The 13,137-nt window shown below is 45.5% G+C and overlaps 2 protein-coding genes across 3 annotated transcripts in view; both read right to left on the bottom strand.

Annotated features, from left to right (window-relative positions):
- Window positions 1–10,864, bottom strand: part of LOC102738858 (myosin-10) — a 73,223-nt gene extending 62,359 nt beyond the window's left edge. For both annotated transcript variants that reach the window (XM_081805730.1, XM_081805731.1), the window contains exons 1-2: window positions 10,772–10,864; window positions 1,395–1,458 (exon numbers count right to left, since the gene is read on the bottom strand). The gene's annotated coding sequence lies outside the window, so the exon portion shown is untranslated. The remainder of the gene's footprint in view (window positions 1–1,394; window positions 1,459–10,771) is intronic.
- Window positions 1–13,137, bottom strand: part of RPL26 (ribosomal protein L26) — a 225,024-nt gene that overhangs the window by 145,922 nt on the left and 65,965 nt on the right. The gene's annotated exons all lie outside the window — the stretch shown is intronic.

Raw genomic sequence — 13,137 nt, 5'->3', positions numbered from 1 at the left:
GCCTCACGCAGGCGGTGCTGGCCCCTCGACATCCACAGTCTTGCACCAACTTTCCAAACACCGGAGACAGCCCTGATCAGATCAGCCACTGACCTGCTCGTGCTACTTCTCCAGAGCCAGCTGTGAGCCCCCCACCGGGGCTTCCCACATGGCACCTGCTCGCCCCCAACCCGCTCCTGCCTCCCAGACCATGGCACACCTGCCTGGGCATCTGGGGCGCGGATCTGGGACTTCACCAGGCTGAATTAATTTTGTACGTGCCAGATAGCTTTAGATTTTCAATTAGATCACCCCAAACACATCCTCCACACTTGGTGGAAAATACGTTCACACGAATCCCGTAGCAGACCAATGCAAAGAAACTCTAGATCCATCCCCCCGTCATTTCTCAAGTGATTCTTGTGTTTTCTGGCTCTGAGCGTATTCAGAGACGTAAGACACAATTCTGAATTAATGGGAAAATTTTGATCTCTCCCTTACCCGAGGAATAGAAACGTATTTCTATCACGGGATCTCTGATACTTGTCAGAAGTAGCAGAGAACTGTCGCCTATGTCCTTCCTAATTGGCATCCCATCATTCAGAATCATTTCAATCACCTCTTTAATCCAACTAATTCCATATGGAGTTATTCGTAAAGGCCACTATGCATGTGACATTTCCTCAGACAAGTCTATGTAGTTGACATTTGTTTTTCCTCTAGTTTTATTCTGCTGAACACTAACTGAAATGACTTGAACTCTGGACTTTCATAAGGCTTGTTTTGGGGGGCACATGCCCATCCCACGAATACCGGGAGCAGATAGTAAAAAGGGGCTAACCCAACACCCAACTGAAGAGTGGTTCAATAGGATGGTATTCACCTGGAGGTTCTTTTTCTTTTTTTTTTTTTTAAAGATTTTATTTATTTATTTGACAGAGAGAGAGAGAGAGTGAGAGCAGGAACACAAGCAGGGGGAGTGAGAGAGAGGGATAAGCAGACTCCCTGCGGAGCAGGGAACCCGATGCGGGGCTCGATCCCAGGATCCTGGGATCATGACCTGAGCTGAAGGCAGACGCTTAACGACTGAGCCACCCAGGTGCCCCTCACCTGGAGGTTCTTCCACCATATCAACATTTCCTGGTTCACGTGCAGGCAATCCTCACCTCGATGGGACTCTCCACTGCCCCGGCCACGTGAACAGGGCAGGGCCCACTGTTAAAACAAACACCACCAGCAAAACAACACTTAGGGGTTAACATTCGGTAGCTGGAAGTATCTGACCGAGTCACGATCTCTCCGGGCTTCCGTCTGATCATCTGGGTGACGGGAGTCATATCACAGAGGGTCACCTTGAGGCTGGCCACAGAGGAAGTCACTCTTTAGTTTGGATTACGCCGTTACGAAAAGGATACATGTTTCAATGTTGGCCCCAACGATATAGCCAGTTACATCAAAGTTGATCCGAATAAACTTGCCCTGAAGATAAATCACAACAAGAAAATTAAAAGGACGACGGACACAGAGGATATGAACAAATAAAGTGACAAACCAATGCACCCTGCCAAGTATCCATGAGTTGGTTACAAAAATGGGTGTCAAATATTACCTCAAATAGAAAGGGAAGGCAAAAGCCTCCGTAAATTCCCACAAAGCGGCAATAGGACAGGCTACCTTCCTAGGCTGTAACATAATAAAAATGAGACCCTAATCAATTAGAACTTTGAAAAAACTCTCCTACATAATCTGAGATAAGAGATTTCACAGCATTAAAGGAACACTGTATCCAGCCCCATAATGACAGGCTTGAGAAACGAAGTAGTACAGTTTCCTAGGAAAACAGAAATCCATTCAAGAAAAAAGGGAAAACTTGAATAGATCATAATCATTAAAAATGAAATATAATTACTTCTTCAAAAATGATGGATTGGTCTGATGAAACAGTTTTGCAAATTCCTAAGGAAAATTTAATGGCCCGACTACACATAACTGGTTTTTTTTTTTTTTTACACATAACTGTTCTAAAGACATAGAAAATAGTGATTATTTCATAATTCATTTCATAAAGTTACCATAATACTGAATACCAAAACTGGTAAAGTGATTGTAAAAATGAGAAGGCAAAAATAAAAGCAAGTAGCTCACAAATTAAACCCTTTGCAAAACAAAGAAAACTGACGAATGGCAACAGATGGTTTATTCCACGACTTCAATGCTCGCTCATCATGCAGACAGTCAAGGGATTGGAAGGCTTTCCTTGGGGAAACGGACAAGCTGATTCCAAGATTTACAGGGAAATGGGAAGGACCTAAAAAAGTCACAACGATGTTGAGGAAGAGGAGCAGAGCCTCAAGGACTTGCACTACTAGATTTCAAAAAGCTCTAAGTTTATGAGGACAGGTTGGTATTGGTGGAAGGACAGAGATACAGATCAATGGATCAGAAGAGAGTCCAGAAATAGACCACACGTCTACAGTCAATTCATCTTTCAACAAAAGGTGCCTGGATAATTTAATAGAGAAAGGACCAATCTTTCCAAAAAATGGTGCCTGAAAAATACGTAAAATGAAACCAAAAGAACCTAGACCATTCCTCACACCATATAAAAAAGTTAACTCCGAAGAGATTAAACCTAGAAGCATGGGCTAAAACCATAAACTTCTAAAAACAACAACAACAACAAACAAACAGGAGAAAATCCTTATGACCTTAAAGTAGAAAAAGTCTTCTTAGAATGTAAAGAGCATGAACCTTTAGAGTTTATCAACTAAAAATTGATAAACTGGATTTTATCAGAATCTAAAGCTTCTGTTCTTCAAAAGACACTGTAAAGACAATGAAAAGAGAAACCACAGACTAGCAGAGAATATCTGCAATATACCTACCTGGTGAAAGACTTATTCCCAGAATATATAAAAAAACAATTCCATAACAAGACAACCCAAGAAAAACATTGGGTAAAGTATCTAAACAGATTATCTCATCAAAGAAGATATGTAAACAGTCAATAGTATATGAAAGGACGCTCAATGTCATGAGTTATTAGAGAAATGCAAAATAAAATGAGCATAAAGACATACAAGTACATACCTGCTAAAATGGCTAACATTCTGAAGAAAGACCAGCCATGAGACAGAACAGCTAGAACTCTCCTATGACCCCGGTAAGAATATAAAGCAGCACAGCCACTTTGGAGAAGTCTGCGGGTTTCGTATTAAGTGAAACGTAAGTTACCATATGCCCCAGCAATCTCACTCCTAGGTAGTCACCCAAGAGACACAAAAGCACGTGTCCACATCGAGACTTGCAGTGAATGTTCAAAGCCATTTTATTCGTAATGGTCTTCCAATGGAAACAACCCAAAACGTCCAGAGTGGTGAACAGATAAAGAAACTGTGGTATGGGGCGCCTGGGTGGTTCAGTCATTGAGCGTCTGCCTTCGGCTGGGGTCATGATCCCAGGGTCCTGGGATCGAGCCCCGCGTCGGGCTCCCTGCTCAGCGGCAAGCCTGCTTCTCCCTCTCCCACTCCCCCTGCTTGTGTTCCCTCTCTCGCTGTGTCTCTCTCTGTCAAATAAATAAATAAAATCTTAAAAAGAGAGAGAGAGGAAAGAAAGAGAAGAAAGAAAAAGAGAAGAAAGAAAGAAAAAGAAAGAAAGAAAGAGAAGAAAGAAAAGAAAGGAAAGAAAGAAACTGGGGTATAATCACACGGTGGAGTATTACGGAGCAATAAAAAGGAACAAGCCAGTGATACACCCAACAACATGGATGGATCCAAAAATAGCACGATGTTGTATCAAAGAAACTAGACATAAAACACCATGTATTATAGGATTCCATTTACCTGACATTGTAAAGAAAACAGACCACAGAGACAAAACAGATCAGTGGCTCCCAGGGCTGGGCAAGGAGGAGGGAACGGACAACACGAAGGCGAAAGGGAGGTTCCTGGAGGAAAGGAAATATTCTCTCTCTGGGCCACGGTGCTGGCCTCACTCTGATATGCATGCTTAGGTCTAACCCCGTCTAACTGTATGCTGAAAAGGGTGAATTTTATTGGATGTAAGATATAACTCAGCCTAATTTTTATAAAGAATCAAGGGAGAGGTCTCAGGACCCCTTAGATAAATGCCAATTAAAAAATATAATTAAACACCCGTTCCTTCTATTTACCACGAACAGATTACACGTTGGCCTACCCCCTCTACTAAGGTGTCCAGTCTGCTCCCCCAGCCTCTTACCCACTAGGCCCCTTCTTATGCCATTCCTACATTTACTGCATAAATGTTTGTTTTAAGTATAAAAAATGAGTAGTCGGTATCGGGATGCCACCACAAATTTTGACATTATGTGGAAATTATGCTGCAGTAATGTTGACTTTTGAAATTGAAAACAAGGGGATAATTCACTAAAAATCAGTACTTCATTATATTTTTTGTTCAGTATTACGAGTACTCGTGAAGAACTCACCCAATTTTCCAATTTCGAAAATTGCACACCGAGCTAGGAAAACAAGGGAAAACGAGAATGCGCGTGGGGCTCTTGGGGGGGGGATCTCTAATACGATCTGAAAACCCCGCTCTGCCCAGGAGATGCATGGCTGGTAAGCACTTTACACAAATCCTACGACCATGGCCTTGAGAGCAAGGCTGACCTAATGCCCCTAAATAGAAGCAGACCCATGAGGCCCTGCCCTTTCGAGGCCTGGAGGACATCATGTAGGGCACCTCCAAAGGACCGACAGGGGCTACGGGGACACAGAGGGAGACTCGGAGAAGCAGTACCATTTGAGCTGAGTGAACTTGCAGCTTATGTTCGTCTGCTTCCGGCTAAATGGTAAGTAAAGGGAGGTTCTGTGCCTGTTTACTTTAAGCTCTTGGAAATAAAACCACAATGAACGGCAGGAGTCTGTGACACATCGCAATTGGATTTTGACCTCTCGGCCACGAGAAAAAGCACTCCATAATTTCCAAGCGATAGAACCTTCTGGCTGACGGCGACCCGAAGGGGCCCCTGTAGGCCCCTCTATGTTCCTCTGCCAAGAGGCTGTCTTCAAACGTTACGCGAAGAAACTCGTAGTCACGCTGCACACCCTTCGGATTTCTGCACAGGTCAGACGATTGAAGTCGTCAGAGTATCTGGAATCTACTTTCAAACCCCGCAGCATCAAGGGGATGCTCTGTACATGTGTGAGTTCCCGCCACTACAAATCTCCACTCTGGGGGCAGCTTTGGCCCTCAATGGGAAAACCCATTCTGGGAGCAATGAGCTGGACTTAATCCGAGACCAGAGGGCGGTGTTCACCTCCAAACTGTACCAGAAGCTTCGCCCATTAGTAAAAGCAGGGTAAGTAAGTGTTCTCGTTACTTAGTAGAACGGATGTGAGGATTCCTGGGGTAACGTGGACGGACTGGAAGGACACAGACACCCCCAGTCTGGTGTGAACAAGGTGCTAAGCCTCCAGAAAGGCCCGGAGGCCGTGGGGGCTGTCGGGAAGGCTGCCTCGGGCTCCACGCTGAATCGGCGCCGCCGGTTTCCTGCACCAGGCCACACTCGGACATGGTCACATCTGCCCCCGCAGGTGTCTTCAGTGGGAGGGGGAGAGAACCAACGGGACTGAGCAGGGACTGCGTTCGATTTACCTACAAAACTGTTTTTAGTCTGCTTGTGAGGACACAGGACTCTGCTGGCCCCACTCTGGGGAGGGCACCGGAGCCTTTACCAAGCTCTACTGAGGCTAAGTACCTACCAAAAGGCACCTAGCATTGGGGATTGTCAAAGTGGCTCAATTCCGTTTGGAGGGAAAATAAAAAAGATCTGCACAAATATAGAGAGTGACTCGTACCAAACCTTTCTGAGAGAAGATGTATCTGCTGATACAAGTCAGAAATTGAAGTCCCTGTTTTAAAAGTTTCATTACAAGAGATTCATTTGACATAAATCTCCTCCATCTGGAACGCGTTTGGCTTCTCCGTAAACAGAACGGGCCTAACTGTGAACGATTATTTTTATAAGGGTAATGCTCTCCTCAAAGAATCCCCCTTAACACAAGCCAGATGCTAGCATCTTTGAAAGAAAAGATATTCTTCAGGAAATGATTCGTCTACATCAGATCAAAGAAATGGAAACAAATGGATTCTAAAAGCTTGTGGAGTTTATGGTTTCGAATATTTTCACTGCAAGCCTGCGTCCTGCACGTAACGACTCCATGTGGCTCCACTGTATACGGGGTGTGCTTCTCAGCATCGCATTTCTCTTCCAGCACGACGTGGGGCGCCGCTCCCAGCCCCAAGCCTGGCCTGTCCAAACCTTCTGTTCCCAGGGGGCCTGGCCCACGCAATACTCCCCCTGAGCTCAACTGTATAATGAAGTAAGACCTGGATGAAGGCAGGCTCCATGAGGCTGGGGAACTCTTGCTGTGTAGGCAACCACGCTGTAACAAATATGCGCCTACTGTATACCCACACGTGCGAGCCACAGTGCCACGAACTAAGGATCTGGAGAGCAGGGAGACAGGCCCGACTGGGAGAGACGTCACATACCAGGACAGGGGGGCGCTCACCCAGACTGTGCAGAGAGCAACAGAGGAATGACCTCGGATAGGGCTTTGGACCAATCAGGTACTGAGGAGAGGCAGAAGGAGAACTGTAGGGACAGATCTGAAATGAGTTCCGGAAGCATGGCCGACAGGATTCGCTCCAGTCTGCACACGGGCCAAGAGGAGAGGCTGAGGCCAGGAGGAGTCCTACTTTATTTTTCTGGGCTTTTGTGGGTTTATTTTGTTTTACGCATACACAACTGGGTGATCTGCTGGGACCACGTCCTGACAGAAGACATAAGAACAGATTTCGAATAGAAAAGGTTCCGGTTGGAACATGTGAAATCTGAGAGCTCTATTAAGATATCCAAATGGAAAGACATGTGAATACCACAGTGCCTGGCAAAGGACAGGAGCCAAATAATTAACTGAAGGGCCCAAGAGCAAAATCTAAATTCTAGAAGATGTGATTGAAAGATGAGCCCACACCGGCTACCCTCGAACGCCCGAGAGACAAAGCGCTGGCCACGCCCACGGGGACTTGCCAAAGGGACGCCTGCAGCCGACTGAGCTCCTGTCCCCCAGAGCAACCAACTACTTTACCGTTTTTCATGGAACCACTAAAATCAACTACTCGCTGTGGCTTTGTGCATTTAATGCCTTAGGATGGGTTAGTAGCTAGCGACTGCTGTTTCTTTGAAAAAATCCTATATAGCAATATATAAAGTCGACTTTCTAAGAATTACAGCCCAAAGCCAACAATGTAAAGACACCTTTGTTTTGCCATTGAACGACTAGCTCTGGGTGAGACACTGCCTTAGTGAAAAATCGTCTTTTCTTAAAAAAGATTCGCTTTTAATAGGTTAGACTGAGTATACATCGAGATTATAATCCAGGAGCACTATAATCCAGATTATAATCCAGATTATAATCCAGGCGCTTTGGGAGGTGGCTTCCAGCTGAAACTGGGTTTATCGAGGATTTAGATTAGATGGGTGATCCTTGCTGGAATTGATTCTGCTAGAAAACTAAGAAATTCGTCCTGCCAGTGGGACGTAACACAAATTCCTACCAGAATTATTTACATCAACCTTGGAAATAGGATGCATAAACAATAAGCTTGAAGGAGACTCGTGTAAAGTAATTACTTCGCAAATAAATTTCAGAAAGTGATTACCTTGATTTAAGACTCCAATTTAGAGAAACAAGCTGGACCGGGGTTTCTCAACCTCGACATAACTGACATTTTGGGCTGGATAATTCTTGGATGTTTAGCAGCATCCCTCGCCTCTACCCACTAGCTGTTGGAGGCACACCACTACCCGTCACGCGAACCAAATAACCAAAAATGCCTCCGGACACTACCAAACATCCCCTGAGGGTCTCCAACTGAGAGCCACTGAGCTCCAGTAATGCAAATCACAGATCATAGCCTACATCTGTCAATATGGAAATCTCTCTTATCAATGTGTGGTAGCCAACTTCAAGATGGCGCCAGTAATCCCCAACATCTGGTGTTGCCCTCATAGTGCATTTGTGCAGTCCCCTCCCCCACAGTGTATCAGGGCTGATCTGTGTGACCAGTAAAATACATCAAAGGGTTGGTATGTGACTTCCAAGGTCATAAAGAACACCGTGTGGCTTCTGTCTTGCTCTCTTGGATCACCTGCTCTGGGGAAACACCAACTGCCATGTCATGAGCGGGCATCTCTCCAGAGAGGCCTTTGAGGTGAGGAACCAAGAATTCCCACCAAAAGCTGCCCGAGTCAGCTCAGGAGAAGATCCTCCAGCCTCACCAAGCCTTCTGAGGACTGTAGCCCCAGCCGACACCACCTTAGCGACACCTTCATGAGAGGCCCTGAGTCAGAACCACCCATCACGCAGACGCACTGAGGTGACAGAGGTTTCAAGTCACTAGGCTTAGGGCAACTTGTTACATAGCAACAGGGAATCAATACGGAATTATACGTCCACCTGTCCCAAACACAAAATCACTGGCAGGTAGATGGATCCTGACCGCTAAGTAACTGACTCACTACCTTCTTCACCAAAGGACACAAAGGACTGGTTGGCAGCAATTTAACTTTGCCGGGCAAAGAGGAGACCATCACAAAATGGTTTCTCCTGAATTTCAAGTGTGGTTCGGGGCAGGGGGAACTGGAATAGACTGGTAACTTGATTTATGTGGTAAAACAGAACATTTTCCACTCAGAAATCCTTGTAAACCTTCACGGAGATTCACATACCAAAGCTGGTAGCTCACTGTGTCTTCAATCCCATGACACAGCCACTAAACACAGGGCTTTCAGGGGCAAGAATTTAAGATTTAAAATGTGGCTCAGGCTCAATGCTGATGATCCAGGGGATGATAAAAACTCTCCCAACAAAGTTTAGTGTCCCCAGTTCTTTTATAAACCCCAAAGTCATGGCCACGCTTCGTCCTGACACAGGTGTACTTGTTGTCCCACTCTGTACGTAAAGAGCTAACGTAATTACCTAATGAACTTGGGTTAAATGAATCTTCAAAATTTATCTTACTAGGAATAAGCAATATTCCAAACCAAGAGATCCCTATATTTCGTGCATAACTTGGAGAACCTCTTGTACCTTAAACTACCTCTGAGGGTGCCATGGGCCGAGTCATGTCCTACCCCAAATTCTTATGTCAAAGTCCTAAGCCTCAGTGCCTCAGAACATGACTATATTTGGAGACACGGTCTTTAGAAAGATAATTAAGTCAAAACGAGGTCACTAGGGCCCTAGTCCCACATGACTGGTGTCCTTTCAAGAAGAGAAGAGGAGGGCGCCTGGGTGGCTCAGTTGGTTAAGCGACTGCCTTCGGCTCAGGTCATGATCCTGGAGTCCCGGGATCGAGTCCCACGGCGGGCTCCCTGCTCAGCAGGGAGTCTGCTTCTCCCTCTGACCCTCCTCCCTCTCATGCTCTCTGTCTCTCATTCTCTCTCTCGCAAATAAATAAAAAAAAAAATTAAAAAAAAAAAAAAAAAAAAGAAGAGAAGAGGACACAGGCGCACGCAGAGGGAGGCCCATGTGGCAGTCTACAAGCCAAGGAGAGAGGCCACAGAAGAAACCAACCCTGCCACAACCTTGGTCTTGGGCTTCCAGCCTCCAAGAGTGAGAAAATCAAGCTCTACTGTTTAGGGCCCCCAGTTTGGGGTGCTCTTTATAGCGGCCCTGGCAGACTCAGACAGAGGGTTATCTGGCTACCTTTGGGTTCACCGGGTCCTCTGTGAGCCCGTATCTGGTAACTTCCAGTAATCACCCATTCTGTGCGGTCACAAAGTCAATGTGAACGCCATGACTTTACATTCTCAGAGGAAAACCGTACGGCCCACTGGTACTAGATTCCCCCAAAACTACCCATCAAGGAGTCATCAGAACAGAAGTGTCTCGTCTTCTACAAATACTTCTAATATCAGGAGGGAGGAAAAACAGAGAATTAACTCTCAACGATTTAAGCAGAAATAACTGAAATCGAAGACCCTCTCCAATCTCACTGTGGAAACAGTTACTGAATCTGGAGGACTATAATCCAGGGCGAAAGATGGACGGCGGGGCGGGCCCCATTTCGCTGCATATGGTTCTAGAGCAGATCTGCCACCGACATGTCGACGAGTTGCTGGACGGGGAGCGCAGGGTTCCTGCAAGAAGGCCCATCTGGCCAACACCTAGGAGGACAGCCTCAGGCACTCTGGGATAGATGGTCCAACGGACGGAGAGAGGGAAGCTCTCCAGAACTAACAAAGCCCAATAGCTGAGAAGAATTTTTACAGAGAAGGCACAGTACTGACCCATTATTCTGACGTCCGTATCCTGGAGAAACAGGGAGTATCAACAGGACAAGTGACTACATTGAATACCAACTCTGTTTGTGGAGCACGGACACTCCCAGTGGTGCTGTGTGCTAAGTCCTCCACGTGCACCTCACTTCATCGCCACGCTGGGCCCGCAAGAAGTACTACAGATCAGCCCTGAAGACGAAGTCATCTACCCGCACAGTATAATTATATACGGTAACTACACCACTACAATCACTTTCCCATTTTTTTTCCTTTTTAAAAATGCAACTACGAGAAAATTTAAAATTACATGAGACTCATCACGTTTCTACTGCTCTATCCTACATCTATTAGCCTCTCCCTAAAATCCAGGAAGAGAAGTATTCTGGCTGCTTAATCACACTAGACATTTAACTAGACATCAGAGAAATGAAAAGTTTCTGGTGCTTTCAAACTTACGAAGCGAGATGAATTATCATTTTTCACAGTCTTCGCATTTCCAAATGATTCCAGAATTGGATTTGCTTGCAAAAGCTGCCGTTCAAGTTCCCCCTAAAAGACATTACACATACGCACATACACACACACACAAAGCAGATGTACGTTAATCTCATGTCTTTACTCCAGTCCTCGGGGGGAAAATACAAAACAAAAACTCGTCCTCTTTTCCTCCGTGTTTTCATTTTGTGTGCCACCCCGTAACCTTCTTGGCTTTATTCTTGGTCCCATGAGGCTCTGCTAAAGGAAAACAATTAGCGTTTATAAAGTGATCAGGAGAAGGAAAGGTCACATTGGGCACAGGAGAGAACTCTGAGGGCAGGGCACATAATCTAGGTGGAGAATTTTGAAAATAAAACAAATGGGTTTTCATGAAATGAAATCTAGCAGGATGCTGCGATGAAGAACATATTAATACTTACACTTCTGTTTATTTCTACTCTGTTCCAGTGAGTTCAGGCAGCCAATCCTAATTATAACCACTAGGGGCACCTGGGTGGCTCAGTGGGTTAAGCGTCTGCCTTCGGCTCAGGGCATGATCCCAAGGTCTTGGGATCGAGTCCCACACTGGGCTCCTTGCTCAGCGGGGAGCCTGCTTTTCCCTCTGCCTGCCGCTCCCTCTGCTCTCTCTCTCTCTCTCAAATAAATAAGTAAAATCTTTAAAAAAACCAATAACCTCGAGACCGTTGGAAGACGTGTCATTTTTCCAAGGGCTTCACCCAGTATCTTAACGAGGCAGACAGAGCAACATCCTCACCTCCACTTTCAGAAGGGACAGAGATGGGGGCATGCTGCTGCGACTTCTGCTCAGATTTAAAAGGCTAAGTAGAGAGTCTGTGATAGACTCTATGCTTGACCCTGTGTCTTTAATCATGTGCAAATTCGGCTACACGACAGATTTTTACAAACAAAAGATGTAAAAATATTAATATGTGCCTTGATGATGACACGTGATAGGAAGCTGTAGGAGAAGCCTGATGCTAGTTCTGGCCACAAAAAAGCACGAGAAAATGACGCTGTGTTCCCGGAATGTCATGTTAGAATTATACTGTCGGGCTTAGAGAAATCTGCGTTTTGCAAACACAGCGCTTACCCCTGTGTTTTAAGATACCACAGTATTCTAGACCTGAAGAAAGGATTACAAACCACTAGCAAATATAATTCTCTGAGCAAAAGAGGGATAAAAAGACCTTCCTTTGAGATTCTTTTTTTTTTTTTTTTTAAAGATTTTATTTATTTATTTGACAGAGAGAGGGACAGCGAGAGAGGGAACACAAGCAGGGAGAGTGGGAGAGGGAGAAGCAGGCTTCCCGCCAAGCAGGGAGCCCGATGCAGGGCTCGATCCCAGGACCCTGGGATCATGACCTGAGCCGAAGGCAGACACTCAACAAACTGAGCCACCCAGGCGCCCCACTCCTCAGATTTCTTAAACATGATATCCTGGTAACCAATTTTAACAACTGAGAGGCATCATTAAAGAATGGTAGTTATCAGGGCATCTGACTTTAGCTCAGGTCATGATCCCGGGGTCCTGGGATCAAGCCCTGCATTGGGCTCCCTTGGTTCAGTGGGGAGCCTGCTTAAGTTTCTCTCCCTCTCCCTCTGTCCCCTGCCCCCCACACTCCCTCTCTCTCCCTCTCTCAAATTAAATAAAATCTTAAAAAAAAAAAAAAAAGAATGTCAGTTATCATTCTGTACTAACAGAGGGCCTTGCCCCTGGAGATCAGCACTCGCCCCCATCAGTGTGCCCATGACCAACACCTTACAAAGCCCTTGGTGTCTAGCTCTGCAAAAATTGGGCTCTAGAATTCTTCTTACCTCACTCAGTCTGTGTGATCAGAATGCAGAACCTGTCAGAAAAACACTGAATTTTCATAAATGGGGCATTACCTTTACACTAAACATCAACTGTTAGATCAAGGAACTAGAATGTAGAGTCCTTAAAATTATACACCATCATCCTGTCCCATCACAATAAAAATACTTGAATACCTTTCAAATGTTTTCCTAACTTGCAGATAAAATGTGTGTTGCGTACCCCACTTTAATATTCCCTAGGTGTGGCTACAAGGATTCTTTGCTGCTTTAAGTGTACATGGGTGTGCTAAAAAAAAAAAAAAAAAAAAAAGGGCGCCTGGGTGGCTCAGTTGGTTAAGCGACTGCCTTCGGCTCAGGTCATGATCCTGGAGTCCCGGGATCGAGTCCCGCATCGGGCTCCCTGCTCGGCAGGGAGCCTGCTTCTCCCTCTGACCCTCCCCCCTCTCATGTGCTCTCTCTCTCTCTCTCATTCTCTCTGTCTCAAATAAATAAATAAAATCTTTAAAAAA

The sequence above is a fragment of the Leptonychotes weddellii genome, chromosome 15, assembly GCF_054177405.1.
Source record: "Leptonychotes weddellii isolate Sample4059 chromosome 15, ASM5417740v2, whole genome shotgun sequence".
NCBI lineage: Eukaryota > Metazoa > Chordata > Mammalia > Carnivora > Phocidae > Leptonychotes > Leptonychotes weddellii.
This window is presented reverse-complemented; position numbering and strand designations above follow the sequence as displayed.